Source organism: Dipodomys merriami, unplaced genomic scaffold (assembly GCF_024711535.1).
Source record: "Dipodomys merriami isolate MVZ:Mamm:240054 unplaced genomic scaffold, mDipMer1.0.p SCAF_20, whole genome shotgun sequence".
Lineage (NCBI taxonomy): Eukaryota > Metazoa > Chordata > Mammalia > Rodentia > Heteromyidae > Dipodomys > Dipodomys merriami.
This window is the reverse complement of record NW_027203382.1, coordinates 24435609-24454247: the sequence shown is the minus strand read 5'-3', so window position 1 is coordinate 24454247 and position 18639 is coordinate 24435609.

Below are 18639 nucleotides of genomic sequence, written 5' to 3'. Positions count from 1 at the left end.
GTACATTGAATATAATGACTATATTTGTTCACTTTTCCTCCCTCCATTCATGTGCTTTTTCTTTGTCCAACCACTGAAAGAGGGCTCTTCATGGAAGATCTCCCAGAAGAACTAGTGCTTGGGCAGAGTCTTTAACAATTAGAAATTGGCCAGAAAAAAAAGAGAAGAAAGAGTGATAAAGTGCATTCCATAATAAGCAGGCAGAATACACAAAGGCAGGAAAATATTAAAAAAATGAGGCCTAAGATAGTCAAAGTTTATTAATGCTGGACCAAAGTCTACGAATGTATTCAGATGCATGCGAAAGAATAAGCCTTGTTAAAAGATTTGTCATGCTAAGAAGTTCCTTTACCCTAAATTGACAGGCCTTAGAGCTAGAAGTGCCCATGATGAAATGCATGTTTCAAAATGATCACTAACTCTTCACCTTGGAGGTATGTTGAAAGAGCAAAGATATTTAGAGAGACAAGGTATAGAAATAAGATATAGCATGTGATTTAAGATTGAAAGTAAGAAGCTAGGCACCAATGGATGGCTCATGCCTATAATCCTAACTATTCAGGAGGCTGAGAGCTGAGGATTTCAGGTCAAAGACAGTCCAGGAAGAAAAGTTCATGAGACTCTTAACTCCAATTAACCACCAAAAAGCCAGAAGTGAAGCTGTGTCTCAAGTGGTGTGCCAGACTTGAGGGAAAAAGCTAAGGAACATTGCCCAGATCCTGAGTTCAAATTCCAGTACCAGCACATACACACACAAAGTAGATACATTTGTGGCATAACATTAAAGAGACAAAAATGATAAAGAGGCAAAGGGTCAAGGTAGAAAGTCTTTGCAGAAACTAAGTTATAATGAGGTCCTGAATAAAGTTATAAGTGGTGGTAGTAAAAGCAATGAGCGATTTCAAATTTGGGACATAGTGAATCCACTTAAAGATGAAAAGAAAGTTATCCATGAAGAAAAAAACATATAGATACACAGTTTTATTTACAATTACTGGTGCTTTTTTGTCTTCCTGAAATCTAATCATGGATTCCCTAGGACTGACAACAACTAGTTTAAGTCATTGGTTCTTAGGTTTCAGTGTGTGTCCAAAAAAAAAGGAGGAAAAATCAGCCAGAGGGCATGTTAAAGCAGATTGCTGGCCATATTCCCAGAGTTTCTGGTTTGGTAGGTTTAGAATAGGACCTACAATTTAAAAACTTTTAGCCAGTTTGCAGGTGGTCTGCACTGGTGGTCTGTGGGTCTCATTTTGAAGTTGATTACTGGTTTACAAAATTGGAAAGCAGCACACTCGGCAGACTGGGTAATGTACCGTTGGTAATAAAGCTAAAGGAGAAGTATTGAAGGACTGGGTCAATGATGCCATAATTTCAGTTGAAAAAAAGACAAAGAACAACCTTGGTGAGGAAGAAGCAGAAAATACTGAGATTCATATCAGTACATTTTTGAAAAGCCATTTAAAGAAAATGTCTAGAAATAGGATATAGTTTATGTTTTAAGATTGAAAGTAGGAAGCCAGGTACCAACAGCTCACACCTGTAATCCTAACTATTAAGAAAGCTGTGGTCTGAGGATGTCAGTTTGAAACCAACCTGAAGAGGAAAGTCCATGAGACTCTTACTAGATTCCATTAATCACCAAAAAGTCAGAAGGAGAGCTTTGGCTCAAGTGGTACAGTGCCAGCCATGAGAGAAAAAGCTAAGGGACAGCACCATGAAGATAGTCACAAAAACTAAGGAAGGAAAAAGAAATGGTGAAAGATAACAAATTCTCTGAGGATGACGAGCTAGAGATAAAACATGCCCATACTTGTAACCTCTCCACTATGCTCCACTAACCACTCCACATGCTCAGTAGGAACAAGGGAAAGCTTCAGCTGCTTCTCCCATATGTTGTGTGTGTGTATATCTTTCCACCTGTACTCCATCTTGGTTATTGTAGGTTTATAATAAGCTTTAAAATGGAGAATGTAAAGCGTACAATCTTTTCCAAAAAAATTAATATATATGTTTATATTAGTATGTACATTAATTGTACAAATAATAGCCTTCGTTGTGTTCCCCCCCGCCCTGCTTTTTTGCCAGTCCTGGGGCTTGAACTCAGGGCTTGGACACTGTCCCTGAGCTTCTTTTGCTCAAGGCTAGCACTCTACCACTTGAGCTACAACACCATTTCTGGTTTTTCATTGAACCCTGGGCTTCATGCATGTTAGGCCAGCACTCTACCACTAAGCCACATTCCTAGCCCTGTTGTGTCATTTTTATACTTGCATGAGACCTACAAATATTTGATGCATGATTTAATACAGACATCATTAACTCTGGCATATGGACTCTTCTGTGAACCTGCTATGAATCCTCATTTCTCACTGCTAATGGAGCACCAACTAGAGACAAGGAATTTTGCTAGATATAAGTAACTTCAAAGAATTAAATGATCACAAATTTGAAATTTATTGCCTGGTGCTGGTAGTTTATGCCTGTAATCCTAGCTACTCAGAACATTGAGATCCTCATGAGGATCATGGTTTAAAGCCAGCCTGAGCAGAAAAGTCCATGAGACTATCTCCAATAAACTACTCAGAAAAAGCTGGAAGTGGTCCTTGGCTCAAGAGGTAGAGTGCTACATTGACCCCAAGGAAGCTCAGCAGCGCCCAGACCCCAGGACCAGCAAAAAAAGAAATTTATTGTGTGTATGCTAAAAAGTGTTACACAGTATAGAATGGGTAATGGTAAGATTGCAAATTTCCTAGGGATATGAAAAAGGGAAATAGTCCCTTTAGTTGGCAATGACAAGAGGAAAGTAGGCTGAAAAAGCTAAGCAGAAAAGGGACCAAAATTGTTTTTAGCTATTCTAGGTTTTGTTTTGCACTTGCTTACAAATTTCAGGATCTGCTTATCCATATTTTTAAAAGCCCTTCTAGGATTGCACTGAATCTATAGTGAGATTGGAAAATCTGAGACTTCCTGGTCATGAATATGAATATATTATTTAAGGCATTCCTTACTATCTTTCCACAGCATTTTGTAGTTATTTTGTATTCTTTGTTAAATTAATTCCAAAGAATGTCCTTCTTTTTTATGCTATTAGAAATGGAGTTATTTTCTTAATTTCAATTTTGTTCATACATAGAAATAGAATTTTTATTTTTATAAAAGCTTAAATGGTTGAACAATGTGTGTGTGTTGATCTTGTTAAATTAGTTTGAACAACTTAATGTTTCTTTTGGATTTTCTGCACACAGGATCATGTTTGTCATCAGGAATAGTTTTATTCTACTTCTAATCCATATGGCCCAATTTATTGTTTTCCTCAATTTTAAATTCGATTAGTCTCATGCACAGTATCAAAAAGAAATTCATGATGAGGACAGACATCTTTGTCTTGTCCTAATCCTAATCACTAGCTCTGAGTTTTATTTTGTTATGGCTGCTGTTTATAATGCAGGGGATCAAAACCAGAGTCTTGGGCCTGCTGGTGAACACTCTACCATGAAGCTACACCCCCAGGCCTAATTCCACCCCCCCCTTCCCGCCACTAAAGAAAGTTTTTATTGTGCTTTGTGGTTGTTTAATTTTGGTGGTGGTGGTTTGAGACAAGGACTCACTGTGTAGCCCAGGCTGGCCTCCAATTTAGTCTTCTTGCCTTAGACTCTTACCTCAGTTTTCCCAAGTGTTGGGATTACAGGCACTAAGCACCATGCTCAGGCCTAAGAAGGTTCTTACAGGTGAGGAAGTTCTCTTGTATTCCTAGGTGTTGAAAAGTTTTAACATAAATAAATGTTGTTTTTCAAATGCTTTTTTTGCATCTGATGAGATGATTTCTGTTATTTGCCCTTTAGGATAAATACCACATGGTCATGGCTTGTAATTTTTATTATCTGTTGTAAATACATAACTTTGTAAATATACTATTAATCATTTGTTGGAAAAAAGGTATCCTAAAGATGCCTAGTGTCCTTTAAACATCTTTCAACCCTAATATTAGAAATTTTGCCTTTTTTTTCTTTGAAGGCCTAGCTAAATGTTTATAAATTTGCTTAATCTGTTCAAATAAACATTTTTTTTGTTTCATTGATTTTCTCTATTGTTTTTCTTTTTCTGTTTCATTGATTTCTACTCTGATTTATTCCCTGGCTTCGGCTTGCCTTGGGTTTAATTTGTTCTTTTGTAGTTTCTTAGAGTAAAAACTTAAATTATTGACTTGATACTTTGTTTGCTAATAATATCACTTAATGTCATATGTTTTTCTCTAAGCACCCTTTAGGCTGTTCAGATGGTATCTCACTAGAAGCAGAATCAATACAAGAGTCCTTTGTTAGTAATTTATAATTTGTTTTTGTTAGAAAACATGCTATGAATAACTTTGAAATTTGACTTGTTTTATTTCCTAGTTAATGTCCTACTGGATATTGTTCTGTATGCGTTTGAAGAGAATATATGTTCTTCTGATGTTGAATGGGATGTATAAAAATTTCACTCAGTTCAAGTTGGTTGGCTATGGACCTTGTATGACAAGGAAAGATTCTTTCTTGATATGACATGTTTGCAGGATAGTAGCTGGAGGACCTGCTCATGATACAGCAGCATGCTTTTTTGGTGGGAGACAGAAGGGGGAACCATGCACACTGCAGTAGCTGGACTCGGGGAAACCCATGCACTCTACAAGAGATGCCCAGAGAACACAACGGAACCAGCAAGGAAATTCTTTCCTACTGATTTTCCAGCGCCCTCTACTGACAATATTTAATGTTACATCATCTGGCAAAGGAAAACAATATAAACCGCACAGATTCATTTTCACAGTGGTGCAAATCAAGGGTGAATTTGGAGCTCAGAGGCACCAAATCTGTGTCTTCTATGGTAGGTAGCAATTTATGTCCTAACTCAGTGCTTAAAGTTCTTACTCGTACGTATTAGCTTACTTCCCAGATGCCACCCTCTCTGTCTAAAGAGTCAGATAGATGCTGATTGGTCTGAGAAAAATGCTAAAACAAGGCAGTAGGATTTCCAATCCAGGTCCATGGATGTGTATAGGTATTTATGACTATGTTCAAATTTCAAACAATTATCAATTATGTCCCAAGTGTTTCTTTGTACCAAGTCTTCTAGGGTGCCCCTCACAACTGTGTGTAAGCCAGAGACATGGAAAGTGTTTGTCCATCCTCTACATACATTTTTTTTTTTTTTTTGTCGGTCATGGGGCTTGAACTCTGGGCCTAGGCGCTGTCCCTCAGCTCTTCAGCTCAAGGCGATCGCTCTACCACTTGAGCTATAGCGCCACTTACGGTTTTCTGGTGGTTTATTGGAGATAGGAGTCTCACAGTCTCTCCTGCCCCGGCTGGCTTTGAACCGCGATCCTCAGATCTCAGCCTCCTGAGTAGCTAGGATTACAGGCGTGAGCCACCAGCGCCCGGTTTACATAGATTTCTTGATAGTCAATAGATCTGCCATTTTTTTCCCAACCAGAACCAGAACTGGAGATTAGCAGAATTTTGTACTTTCTCCCATTCATTTTCTATCAAATTTACTACTTATACTAGTTTTTACTGCACATAGAGCCTAGGTGCTGTCCCTGAACTCTCTCCCTCTCTGCCTTCCTCTCTCTTTCCTCCTCTCTTTCTGTATCTCTCTGTATCTCTCTTTCTCCCTCCCCCCAATCTCCTCCCCCTCTCTCTGCTAGCAATCTATCACTTGATCCACAGCTCCACTTCTAGCTTTTTGGTGCTTAATTGGAGATAAAGGTCACAAGGACTTTCCTATTCAGGATGGCTTCAAACTGTAATCCTCAGAATTTAGCATTCTGATTAGCTAGGATTACAGGCAGGAGCCACTAGCTCCTGGCAAATCAATTATTAATGTATAGACTTTCCGTTAATCATGAGACAGTCTGGTAAAATGTTGCTGCTGTGGTAATCCTGCTAAGGACTACAAGTTTAAATATGTGGAGTACACATGACTGAGAAGCCAATGGAATGAAGCTGCCATCTGTGAAATTATAATTGAGTGCTTCCAAGTTAGAACCTTGCCCAGGTGAAAAAGTAGTAGTAGTTGTTGTTGTTGTTTTCTCACTGACCAGATGAGGCAGGGAGTTGAGTCCTAAGGGGTTCATACTTGTGGCACCAAGTGCCTGGTTATAGCAGCGGGACAGGGCCTATAGTATAGACAGTGTCAGCTGTGGAGTTTGGGAAGGTTCACCTATAAAATCATTCCATTTCTTCCTTTCCAATTTGTGTGCCCTTCCTTCTTTCCTTCCTTCCTTCCTTCCTTCCTTCCTTCCTTCCTTCCTTCCTTCCTTCCTTCCTTCCTTCTCTTTCTGCATTAGTGAAGTTCTATTACTTTTTGTTTATCTGTCTGTTGTTTTGTCAGGCTCAGCTCAGGCTGACCCTGAGCCCCTGGGCACAAATGGTCCTCTGGCTTCAACTTCCTGAGTAGCAGGGATTGCAGGTTAATAGGATTCCAGTACAATGTTGACTAACAGTGACAAGAAGGGCCACTATCTCTTGCCTTGTTCCTGATCTTAGGAGGAAAGTGTCTAATTTCTCATCATTCTGTATGATGTTAATGATGGGTAATTTTAGTTTCAGACATTTACAAAGTAAACAGAAAAGGACAGGCATCCCCCAAAACTAATCACCACACCACCAGTTTCAACAATTATTTATGTTGCCTTTCTCACATCAGTTATGCCTCCATTCATACACTCTACTTCCACCCAAGACTTAGCTTCTTTGACTTTTCTAAAGTTGAAACTTTAAATTTTTCTTTTTTTTTGGGGGGGGGGCCCGGTTGTGGGCCTGAACTCTGGGCCTGGGCGCTGTCCCTCAGCTCTTCAGCTCAAGGCTATCGCTCTACCACTTGAGCCACAGCGCCACTTCCAGCTTTTTTCTTTTTGCTTATGTGGTGCTGAGGAATCAAACCCAGGGCCTCAGGCATGCAAGGCAAGCACTCTACCACTGAGCCACCTTCCCAGCCGGAAACTTTAAAAAAAAAATTACGTACTATGAAAAATAAAATAGCTCTCTTGAAGATAGAGAGCTGTGGGTTCTGACAGAGTCGTGTGAACACCACTCCAACCAAGATGAAAAATAGTTCCACTGTCTCAAAATCTATCCTGATCTTCCTGTAGTGAAACTCTGTTCTCTTCCCCAGTGTGTGGCATCCTTTCCTCCAGTTTTCACCTCTGGAGTTCTGCCTTCTCATATAATAAGTATATAAATGAATATAAGCAATACATAAATGGTGGAGCTGGGAAGATGGCTTAGTGGTAGAGTGCTTGCCTTGCATGCCTGAGGCCCTGGGTTCGATTCCTCAGCACCACATAAGCAAAAAAGAAAAAAGCCGGAGGTGGCGCTGTGGCTCAAGTGGTAGAGCGCTAGCCTTGAGCTGAAGAGCTGAGGGACAGCGCCCAGGCATAGAGTTCAGGCCCCACGACTGGACCCCCCCCCAAAAAAAAAATCCATAAATGGTATCACATAGTATATAATACAGAGACTAACTTTTAAAATATGATGTAATGAAGTTGAGACTGACATATGTTGTGTAACAAAAGTTTTAGTTTTCTTGCTTTTTTTGTATTGTGTGTTTGAGACAAGTTCTCCATGTAAGCCCTGACTGGCCTTGAATTTACAATCCTGCCTCAGCCTCCCAAGTGGCTGGATCATAGGCATGAACAATCACATCTGACTTAGTCTGTGTCTGTCTGTCTGTCTCTCTCTTTTTTTTTTTCGTTGGTTGTGAGTCTTGAACTCTGGGCCTCAGCACTGTTCCTGAACTCTTCAGCTCAAGGCGAGTGCTCTACCACTTAAACCACAATGCCTCTCCCAGTTTTCTGATGATAAATTGAAGATAAAAGCCTCATGGACATTCCTGCCTGGGCTGGCTTTGAACCACAATCCTCAGATCTCAGCCTCTTAAGTAGGTAGGAATTACAGGCGTAATCCACCAGTGCTCAGTTTATGTCTGTCTCTTTCTACTACTCAGTAATATTCCATTGTACAAATGTACTCATTTATAAATTGAAAAACGTGACTTATCTCTTGCAGTAATGAGTTAAGCCATTATATAATAGTGCATCAAGGCTTTGTGTGAATGACATTTATTGGGTTCATTGTATGTAAAATAGTCTTTAATTATGTGGAGGGTATTTTGAATGTCATGATGTGGGATGTGAGAATATAGGTCTTGTTAAAACAAAAATATAAAACAAAATGTCCTGGGGAACTTGTGCACATATTAATTATGGAAAGCTACTTCTATCCCACTTGCTATGAGCTGTGGTTCCATTGTGAATTCAGTTTCCAGAGCTTTTCCTCATTTTGGATCTGTCCCATGTTTGGCCTTCTCAGGAAGTAGGCTTGATTTATTGTTGTTGATGTTTTTGTCTTTAATCCCAGTTTTTTGTTTTTAATCACAGTTCAGCATTTGCATGAAATATGAATATGAATCAAAATGACATCCATCTCACCACAGACAGAATGGCAATCCTAAAGAAAACAAACCACCACAAATGTTGGTGAGGATGAAGGGAAAAAGGCACCTTTACATGCTGTTGGTGGTGCATCCTCTATGGAAATCAGCCAGGTGTTTCCTCAAAAAACTAAAAATAGGCCTACTGGATGGTCCTGTTATATCACTCTTGGGCATATATCTGAAGGGATATCTGCCTAGAATAGAGATACTTGCTTAATAACAGCACCCATGTTTATAGCAGCACTATTCACAATAGCCAACCTATGGAATCAACCTAGGTGCCCATCTACTAATGAATGCATAAAGAAACTGTAGTTTGTATACACAATTGAATAATACTCAGCTTCAAAAGGAGAATGGAATTTTGTTGTTTCAGGAAATATATGGAAAACATCGTGTTATGTGAAATAAGCCAGACTGAAAAAGAAAAATATAATACATTCTGTCTCATATGTAGACCTGAAACTTTTTTTTAAAGAATGACAGTGTAAAGCAGAGAGATTCTTTGAGCATAGGAACCATGGTGAGGGGGGGAATCAGAGGGAGGTGGGCAGTGAATATGATTAAAGTACTTCATACATAAGTATGAAAAGAGAATAATGAAAAACATTTAAAATTATTCAAAAGCAAGGTAAGAAAGAATAGAGAAAACCAGGCTCAGGTGGCTTACTCCTGTAATCTTAACTACTTAGCAGCTGAGGTCTGAGATCATGGTTGGAAGCTAGCTGGGCAGGAAACTCTGTGAGATTCTTATCTCCAACTAACCACCAGAAAACCAAAAGTTGTGCTGTGGCTCAAAGTAGTAGAGTGCTAGCCTTGAGCAAAAAAGCTCAGGGCCAGCACCTAGGCAAAGAAGGAAAGAAAGAAGGAAAGAAAGAAAGAAAGAAAGAAAGAAAAAGAAAGAAAGAAAGAAAGAAAGAAAGAAAGAAAGAAAGAAAGAAAGAAAGAAAGAAAGAAAAAGAAAGAAAGAAAGAAAGAAAGAAAGAAAGGAAAAGAAAGGAAAGGAAAAGAAAAGAAAAGAAAGGAAAAGAAGGAAAGAAGGAAGAAAGGAAAGGAAAAGAAAGGAAAAGAAGGAAAGAAGGAAGAAAGAGAAAGAAAGAAAGAATGGACTATATGATTTCTTTTTTATTTTGTGTTTTTTCCCCTAGTTTATCCCCTGTTGTCACTGTATTTGATTTTGGTGCCCTGGGCATTGTAGATATGTTTATCTGAATTAGGGAAGGGAAGGGGAACAAAAAATAGCAAGATAAAGGACAAAGAGGGAACCAACGCAACAGGCAGGGATACTTACAAGACAATATGTTGGAAATGATCTGTACAACTTGTGGGGGTGGAAAGGAGGAAAAGAGGGAGAAAAATGAGGGAGGAGTTAACAAGTTTGACAAGAAATGTATTCACTCTACCTGACTTGTGTACCTGTAACTCCTCTGTATACACCTTGACAATAAAATTAAAATTAAAATTAAAAAAAGCTAAAAAAAGGAATAGAGAGGATGAATTGATCAAAGTGCATTATGTGCACACCACAGTGAAACTCATTTGCATACTATGCAACAATGAGAAATAAATATAAAATGGTCTTTTCAATTTCACTTTGCGTTTGCCTTGCCTATGCATAGCTCATGATGGTCTGTGTCTTGTGTTTATGCTTTCATATAATCCTGCTCTACATGAATTTTCTCACATTCTCTGGTTCCCAGGGCCCCACTTTACTTGTCCTCTGGTCAGAAAGATGTTTTCACTAGGAGTTTTAGCTGCTTACACACTATGCAGTTCCTACAAGCCTCAAATGGTGAGATAATAGTGATTTTTTTAAAAATTTAGTGGGAGTCCTGGGGCTTGAACTCAGGGCCTGGGAGCTGTCCTAGAGCTTCTTCTACTTAAGATTAGGGCTCTATGAATTGACCCACAGCTTCACTTCTGGATTTTTCTGGGGAAGATGAAGAGGGGTGAGTTTAATGGAGATAAGTGTCTTGCAGACTTTCCTGTTGAGACTGGATTTGAATTGCAATCCTCAGCCTCCTGAGTAGCGAGGATTACAGACATGAGCCACCAGTGCCTAAACTGATTTTTTTGCATGATCTCCCTTCCTCTGTTTCTCAGTATTTCTGGGTTTTCTTTCAGACTTGTAAACATGTAAATCACCAGCAGTGGAGAAGAGCTCTGTGACTCAGCCACTCTTGGGGGGGAAAGCTAAAAGGAAGAAAACTTTTTCTCACATACTTTTTGACTCACAAGGACCCATTTTCCTTCCTCTGCACAAACTGGCTGGCAATGTTTCCCTAGCGTTCTTTCCACTGAGCTCATTTCATAGTTGCATGCCATTTTTTGCCTTCCCCCAGCCAAGATAAAATAGTGGAAAAGCAACTTCGCTGATTTGCTCTATGCTTTGTGTGTAGGTCATTCTCACCATTTGCGTGATTTTTTTTTCTTTTTGGCCTGTCCTGGGGCTTGAACTCAGGGCCTGGGCACTGTCCCTGAGCTTTTTTGCTCAAGGCTGACACTTTACCACTTGAACCACAGATCCACTTCTGGCTTTTTGGTAGTTAATTGGCAGTAAAAGTCTCATGGATTTTCTTGCCCAGACTGGCCTTGAGCCTCCTCAATCCTCATATCTCAGACTCCTGAGATAGGATTTCAGGTATGAGCCCAGTGAGATGCATTCTTTTAAGTTGTTGGTTTTTTTTTTTTTAGCGGTGCTGTACCATGTTTTCTAGGCAGGTGCTCTATCACTCCCTGAGCCACTCTACCAGCTTTTAGTGCTGGCAGAATTTGGGGACATAAGAGCAAGCCCCAGATGGGGTTCTGCAGAGGGGAGAAGTCCTAAAAACGGTGTCTCCTAAACCTGGTCAGTCACAGCCTGGACAGGTAGAGGCTGTCCCGTAGCAGTGGCAGAGACAGCTGCAGGCAGTTGGCTCAATGGTCCAAGCCTGGGCTTGGTTTCAGTGTTCTTAACTCTGCCTTGAAGGATATATAATTTTAACCAAAATTAATGTTTTCTTCATTTGTTCATATAGAAATTCTCTCACTTTTTATGGCTCATGGCCTCCTCTGAGGTCCTCTGAATACTAGCAATGATTTTTCTCCTTCTTGCTACTTGGGGTACCGTTGTTTAACTAATTCCTCTCTCCCTAGGAGAGTATAAGTTGATTATGGAAGAGATGTCTTGCATGCCTTGTATCCCTAGCATCCAACAGAATTATGTATTGCAAAAATAATCATAAACCAATACTTCAGGCTTAAATGTACAGGGTACAGGCCAATTGAAATATGGGGGAAGGGAAACAAACTATATCCCACAAGTCTGTCTCAAAAATAGAAAGAACTCAGGGCACCTGTAGAATCAGGCTCAACATTTGGAATAGCACTGCAATTCCTCTGCCCAAATAAAAAAATTTTTGTCCAAGACTTGGACTTGAACTTGCTATCTGATGCTGTACACTTACTGGCAAGTGCCCTACCACCTGAACCATGCCTCCAGCCCCGACCCCAAAATAAAATTTTGTGGATCTAGATCAGTTCCTAATACAGTTGCCCCTAGCCACAGGTGACTATTAATTTAAATGTAATGAGCATTAAGTGTAACTAAAACACTAGTTCCTTGGTCACACTTGTCATATTTCAGTATTCAATATCCAGATAAGGCTATCAGCTACAAGACTGTACAGACCAGACAGAAAATTGGTTATCACTTCATAAAGTCCAATTAGATGGTGTTAAATATATACTGTATATATTTTTTGAGGAAATAATACTTTCTTAAAGACACACTTCAATGTAATAATACTTATTCATCTTTTCATATAAGACAGATACTAATGGTGTTGGCAAGAAATAACAAATGAAAACATTAACTTTCTGATCTTAAGATTTATTACTTAGATTTGTTGAAAAAATATTTTTGATAAAGGAATGTTTGCAATGTTTGAAATACCATCTACCAAAATGAGCAGAAGTAAGGAAACCTCAGAAAATGTCTCAGCACTGATTTTCTGGGAAGTAGTAATCATTGTCTCTCACGATGGGACCGATAAATTGACAAAAATAAAAACAAATACAGAATCCACATACCTCAACAGGGCTGTGAAGGTAGCAGCTGCCACGCACACACGCTGTTCCCAGCATCAGCAATGGAACATAGCCACATTCTACCTTGACACAGGTTGCTAATCCAAGTCTTCTTAGAATCACACAGGTTAGCATTTAGCTGTGTTATAGATTCTTGTGAAACACCATTAACTAAAATTATATCTCCTTTAGTTTGGAAATGGCTTGAGAACGACAATTTGTTTTTTGTTTTTGTTTTTTTTTTTTGGTGGGGGGGGTACAGCAACATTGATAATTGCACTCAGGGACAGAGAGGGTCTGGACTTAGTGGAAAGAGAAGGAACTTTGCAGTAACATATGGCAACTCTCCCCTCAGGCTTACAATGAGACCATAAGAGACTGTAGGTCACCTTTCATGTCACATACATCCAGATGATCAAGCTACATTCCAGAATGAGTATATCGATTAATTCTCAGTAAATGAAAATTATGAACATTGGAGAAATGAAGATGACCCATTTATTATGAAAAATAACTGCCTCCCATGTATAGTAAATGCAAAAGTATATTTAGAGAAGTAACTCAATCCTTTTAGAAAAATATTTTAATCGTTTACAATATATTTGGTTTTTAATTATATATACTGCCTACTTCCAAATTCCTCTAACTAGATCTGGTAAGCAAATATTTGTTATCATATTGGAGAATGACTGACTCAAGATAACTACTTTTTCTTGAAATTTAGGTAACAAAGCTACTTAAATACCCTGTCTTGCAAGCACTGGTGGTTCATACCTGTAATACTAGCTACTCCGGAGGCTGAGATCTGAGGACCGTGGTTCAAAGCCATCCCCAGCAGGAAAGTTTATGACTCTTATATCCAATTAACCACCAGAAAACCAGAAGTGGTGCTGTGGCTTAAAGTGGTAGAACACTAGCCGAGGGTCAAAGAGTTTAGGGACAGCATCCAGGCCCTGAACTCAAGCCCCCTGACCAACCCCCTCCCTCCCCAAAACCCCAAAAGACTGTCTCAAAAGAACAGAGGTAATTATTCAAAAAAAAGTTTTGAGGGGCCAGGAATATTGGTCAGGTGATAGAGTACTTACCTAGCAGGCATAAGGCCCTGGGTTCAATCCCTAGGACAGCAAAAAAAAAAAAAAAAAAGTTTTGCTGATAAGGAACTTTCCATTAACCTTTCACTGCAGCCATTCCATGTTTTCTGTAGCAACAATCATAATCTTAAGCAATCTTAAGCATGCCATAGCATTTGGCTATATTGTCTTCCTATTTTCCTAATTATCATTAAAAAATTTTATACTATTAACTCTTCTCATTCTATTGCCTATTTGTGTTTTTCCAGGCTTTTTGCTTATAACTTTGTAAGACAGAATCTTATTTTTACCTAATGAAAACTAATTCAAAAGTTAATGCTCTGCTGGGTGTCTGTGGTTCATGTCTGTAATCCTAGCTACTCAGGAGGCTGAGATCTGAGGATCCAGGTTCCAAGCCAGTGCAGGAAAAGTCCATTTAGACTCTTGGCGAGGGGGAGGGGGGGGGTCTGGTCATGGGGCCTGAACTCTGGGCCTGGGCGCTGTCCCTCACCTCTTCAGCTCAAGGCTAGCGCTTTACCACTTGAGCCACAGCGCCACTTCCGGCTTTTTTCTTTTTTCTTATGTGGTGCTGAGGAATCGAACCCAGGGCCTCAGGCATGCAAGGCAAGCGCTCTACCACTGAGCCACCTTCCCAGCCCTCCATTTAGACTCTTATCTTCAATTAATCACTGAAAAGCCTGAAGTGGAACTGTAGTTCAAGTTGTAGAGCTCTAGCCTTGAGGAAAACAAAACAAAACCCTCAGGGACAGCACCCAGGCCCTGAGTTCAAGCTCCATGAGTACCAAAAGAAAGGGGAAGGATATAAATATGTGCAGTTGCATATCGATTTGTCATCATAAGTAGTGAAAAAGTTTTCAAAAATATTTAAATAGAAAAGTTGGCATACATCTATGTCAACACATGTATGGTCGCCTCATTAACCAATAAATGCTTGAAAAAGATAGCAGATTACATCCAGCTAATTTTAAAATAAAACCTAGGATAAATATATATTTTTGGGGGGACTTTTGTTCCTAAAGGTAATGAAGATGCCATTGAATTGTAAAAAATAAAAATAAAAAAACTGAGGATGGAGAGCAGATGGGTATTTTGGCAAACCTTAGGCAACCCTGACTGCTGGCAGCAGGAACTGGCTAATGCCCTAGCATATGGTGCTCATAATATCTCAGTCAATTAAAGAAGTGCCATCAGAGTCTGCCAGTCAGAAGACATCTTAACTACTTTTTAAGCCAAGAGCAGTAGCTCCTTTAAAACCTCCTGTGAAGCCAAGCAAACCATAGTAGAATTCACTTTTGACAGCCTCCTTATTGTCAATTTTCCAAGGACTGTATAAGTTCATGCCTGGAAATATTGCTAATGTGAACCATTACTGCTTTGTGTGATATCATGTTATCATCTGACTAGCACATGCATAATTTATTCATTTATCTGCAAATATTCATTGAACTCAAATGCTGAGTGTTTCAACAGACATAACACATCTTTTGTTTTCAAAGCTTATAATATGCAAAACTGCCCAGAGCTTCCTATCAATGCCCATGGCTCGGTCTTCCTGCACCTCTATTCGTCACTTCCTTTTTGTGCTCAGGTCATCTTTTCAATGCCCTAGAAGACTGTGTATACAAACTTCCTCTGTATCTGATACCATGACCTGTTCTCTCTCTGATTTCAATTTGTGATGCTACCATCTATCCTTCAAATCCAGCTCAAATCTTGGAAGTCACTTCACTTGACTGACTTTTGCTTTATATGTCCCTGGGTAGAGATCCTCTTCTTCTATTCCAGCACTTTAGCTTTACTGGTTTGCCACAACCTTCTATTTTACCAACTCCAGGATTCTATTTTACCAACTCTGCACCACCATCCATTTTACATACAGCAGAATAACCATTCAGGGTTCAAATCATTTATAGCACTAAGACACCCTTAGCATATCAGGTACCTTGTCTAGAGGACATTCTTTCTGAGCTGAGAGGAGGAAGGGAGATGTTCTCCCAATGTCCAAATCTGACAAGCCCTAATGGGAACCTTGTTGACTCAAAAGTGGTGGTTGGGAGAGGGACTTTGTGCCATTTACCACTACAGGTACTGACCTCTAAGCCTTTTAGACAGTTCTTTTGCCCACTTTCAGTACTCAGCTGAACTCACAAATCAGATCCTGTGCAGATCTCTGGTCTTTGGGGGCTGCTCTTTCTTCATATTTTTCCTGGTGAAGTCAATAAGATACCTGCACTCCATCCCCTTGTCTCAACTGCCCACGCTCCGTTTCCTGGGACTTATACTTCATCTTATCACAGGTTATGGGGCAGAATATGCCTGAGTTCCCTCTTTCTGCTTGATGGCTTATCCATTTTCTCAAGAAAGCAATTCAGGGACAATCATAGGACAATCATATCTCCCGGATGCCCATCCCTCTGTACCTCTATCCTTCACTCTTGATGTTCAGTATTTTTAGTCATTGTTTCATATATTTTGCCAGTTTTTGTTACTTCAGGAGGGATCCTAAATCTATCATGGCCAGAAAAATCATGCCAAAACCTAAAATGTATGTGGAAAACTCAGGGCAAAAGAATTAAGACAGTTATTTCCAGACCACAGACTTCAGCACCACTTGAGAATTTGTTTAGTTAGAAATGTGAATTCTTGGACCCCAACCAAGATTTACTGAGCCAAAAGCACTGTGGATTGTGTCAATGAGCCTTCCAGGTGACTGATATACATTGACATTTGAGAATCACTACTATAACAAATGTAATTTTAGTTAGAAAAGTAACCCAACGCATAAAATCACACACACAAAATCATTAATGTACAGAAAAAGGGTAAGTAGAAAATTTACCACATTGCTAAAAATAATAGAGGAACAAAAACAGACTATAAAAGACAACTTTAGAGAGCTCAGAAAGCCTTGTATGCATTAAATACCTAATATATAATAAAATTTGCACTGCCTATCAGTAAGAATCACTATTTTTTAACATAGATGGTGGACTAAGGTTGGACTAAAGATCTGTTCAGTGTAGGGATTCAGACTTGGTTATCACAGCTATTTGGGAGACAGGACTACAATCTAAAGTTGGCCTAAGCAAAAAAGATCCTTTTGAAGTTATGCTCTGGAACATTTTAAGGAAGGTCAATTTAGGAAATCTATAGGCTTAAGCAAAATAAGCTTTGTAGAATGCGAGGGGGGCAAAATTTTATGACTCAAGAGATCTTCCTTTAACAGGGATACAGGAGTTTTTCAAATTTTAGCCTGAAATGAGAAACTGAGAAGCTAAATAGATCATACATGGTCCATCCATACAGTGATGATAGAAGACCATCACTGTTTATAGTTATTTTAAAAAAGACCTATCTGGGGGGGGGGAGGGAAAGAGGGAGAAAAATGAGGGGGAAACAAGCTTGACAAGAAATGTACTCACTGCCTTACTTATGTAACTGAAACCCTTCTGTACATCACCTTGACAATAAAGACATTATCTCAAAAAAAAAATGTTTGAACCACTATACTATCTTTTTTGCTTTCAAAAATTGAGATTAAGGGGCTGAGAAGGTGGCTCAGTGGTGGAGTGCTTGCCTTACGTGCATGAGGCCCTGGGTTTGATTCCTCAGCACCACGTAAGCAGAAAAAGCCAGAAGTGGGGCTGACACTCAAGTGGTAGAGTGCTAGCCTTCAGCTGAAGAGCTGAGGGACAGCGCCCAGGCCCAGAGTTCAGGCCCCACGACCGACCAAAAAAAAAAAAAATTGAGATTAAATATCCCTGCATATAATAATATTTAATAATGATTTTTATTCTTTCTGGGTAGGTGAGCAGGTAGGGAGTGTTAAGCATGAAGAGTGCTAACCTTGAGAAATTTACTAATTACCAGCTCTGTAAGTGGTTCTTCCTGTTCCTTTGAAGGATGGTATGTGAACACAGGATGGCCCAAGTGTTAAGACATTTTTAATGTGTTAGATTACAGCTCCCAAGAGTACTGAAAATGAGAAGACATAACCATCTATCCTAAAATGTAAAATTCCTGTTCATGCATTTGATTTTCCATTTTTCTTAGTTTTTCCTTTATTATTATTATTGACAAGTAAGCACTGAGGAGAGAGTATGTCATTGTTTTTTATTCCTGATCCTACGGCTTGAACTCAGGGCCCGAGTACTGTTCATAAGCTTCTTTTGCTCATGGTTAGAGCTCGAACACTTGAGCCATAGCTCTACTTGCAGTTTTTTTGGCAGTGTGTTGGGGATAGTCTCATGGTCTTTCCTGCTCAGGCTGGCTTAGAACCACAATCCTTAGATTTCAGCCTCCTGAGTTGCTAGGATTACAGGTGTGAGCCTCTGGCGCCCAGCCAGCCCTACTCTTTATAATAAAGGCATTTAGAAACAAGGAAATACCCAACTTGGTTGCCTATTAAGTAATTCAGAATCTCCTCCTTACTTTTTAAGGCAGCATCTATTGTCATTGCCATTTATACATATATGTGTGCATATATATATATATATATATGTATATATATGTATATACATACACACATATGTATGTTCATTAATGTTCCTGATAAAATTATTTTAAATTCTTACTAAACATCAAAATACATTAATACAATACTGTGCATGAAAAAAATCTTTCTCAATCTCTAATGGAAAAACATTTTTCAGTCTTAATGGCTTCTGTTAGAAACAGAACCAATACTTTGAAGTAAATTAAACTCAGAAATATAGGGGTTTAAGATAGTTGTGCATGGGGCTGGGAAGGTGGCTCAGTGGTAGAGCGCTTGCCTTGCATGCCTGAGGCCCTGGGTTCCATTCCTCAGCACCACATAAAGAAAAAAGCCGGAAGTGGCACTGTGGCTCAAGTGGAAGAGCGTTAGCCTTGAGCTGAAGAGCTGAGGGACAGTGCCCAGGCCCAGAGTTCAGGCCCCATGACCGGACCCAAAAAAAAAAAAAAAAAAAGATAGTTGTGCATGTTTACTTTAATAAGAATTCCATAAAATAAACCACACAACTTTAAATGG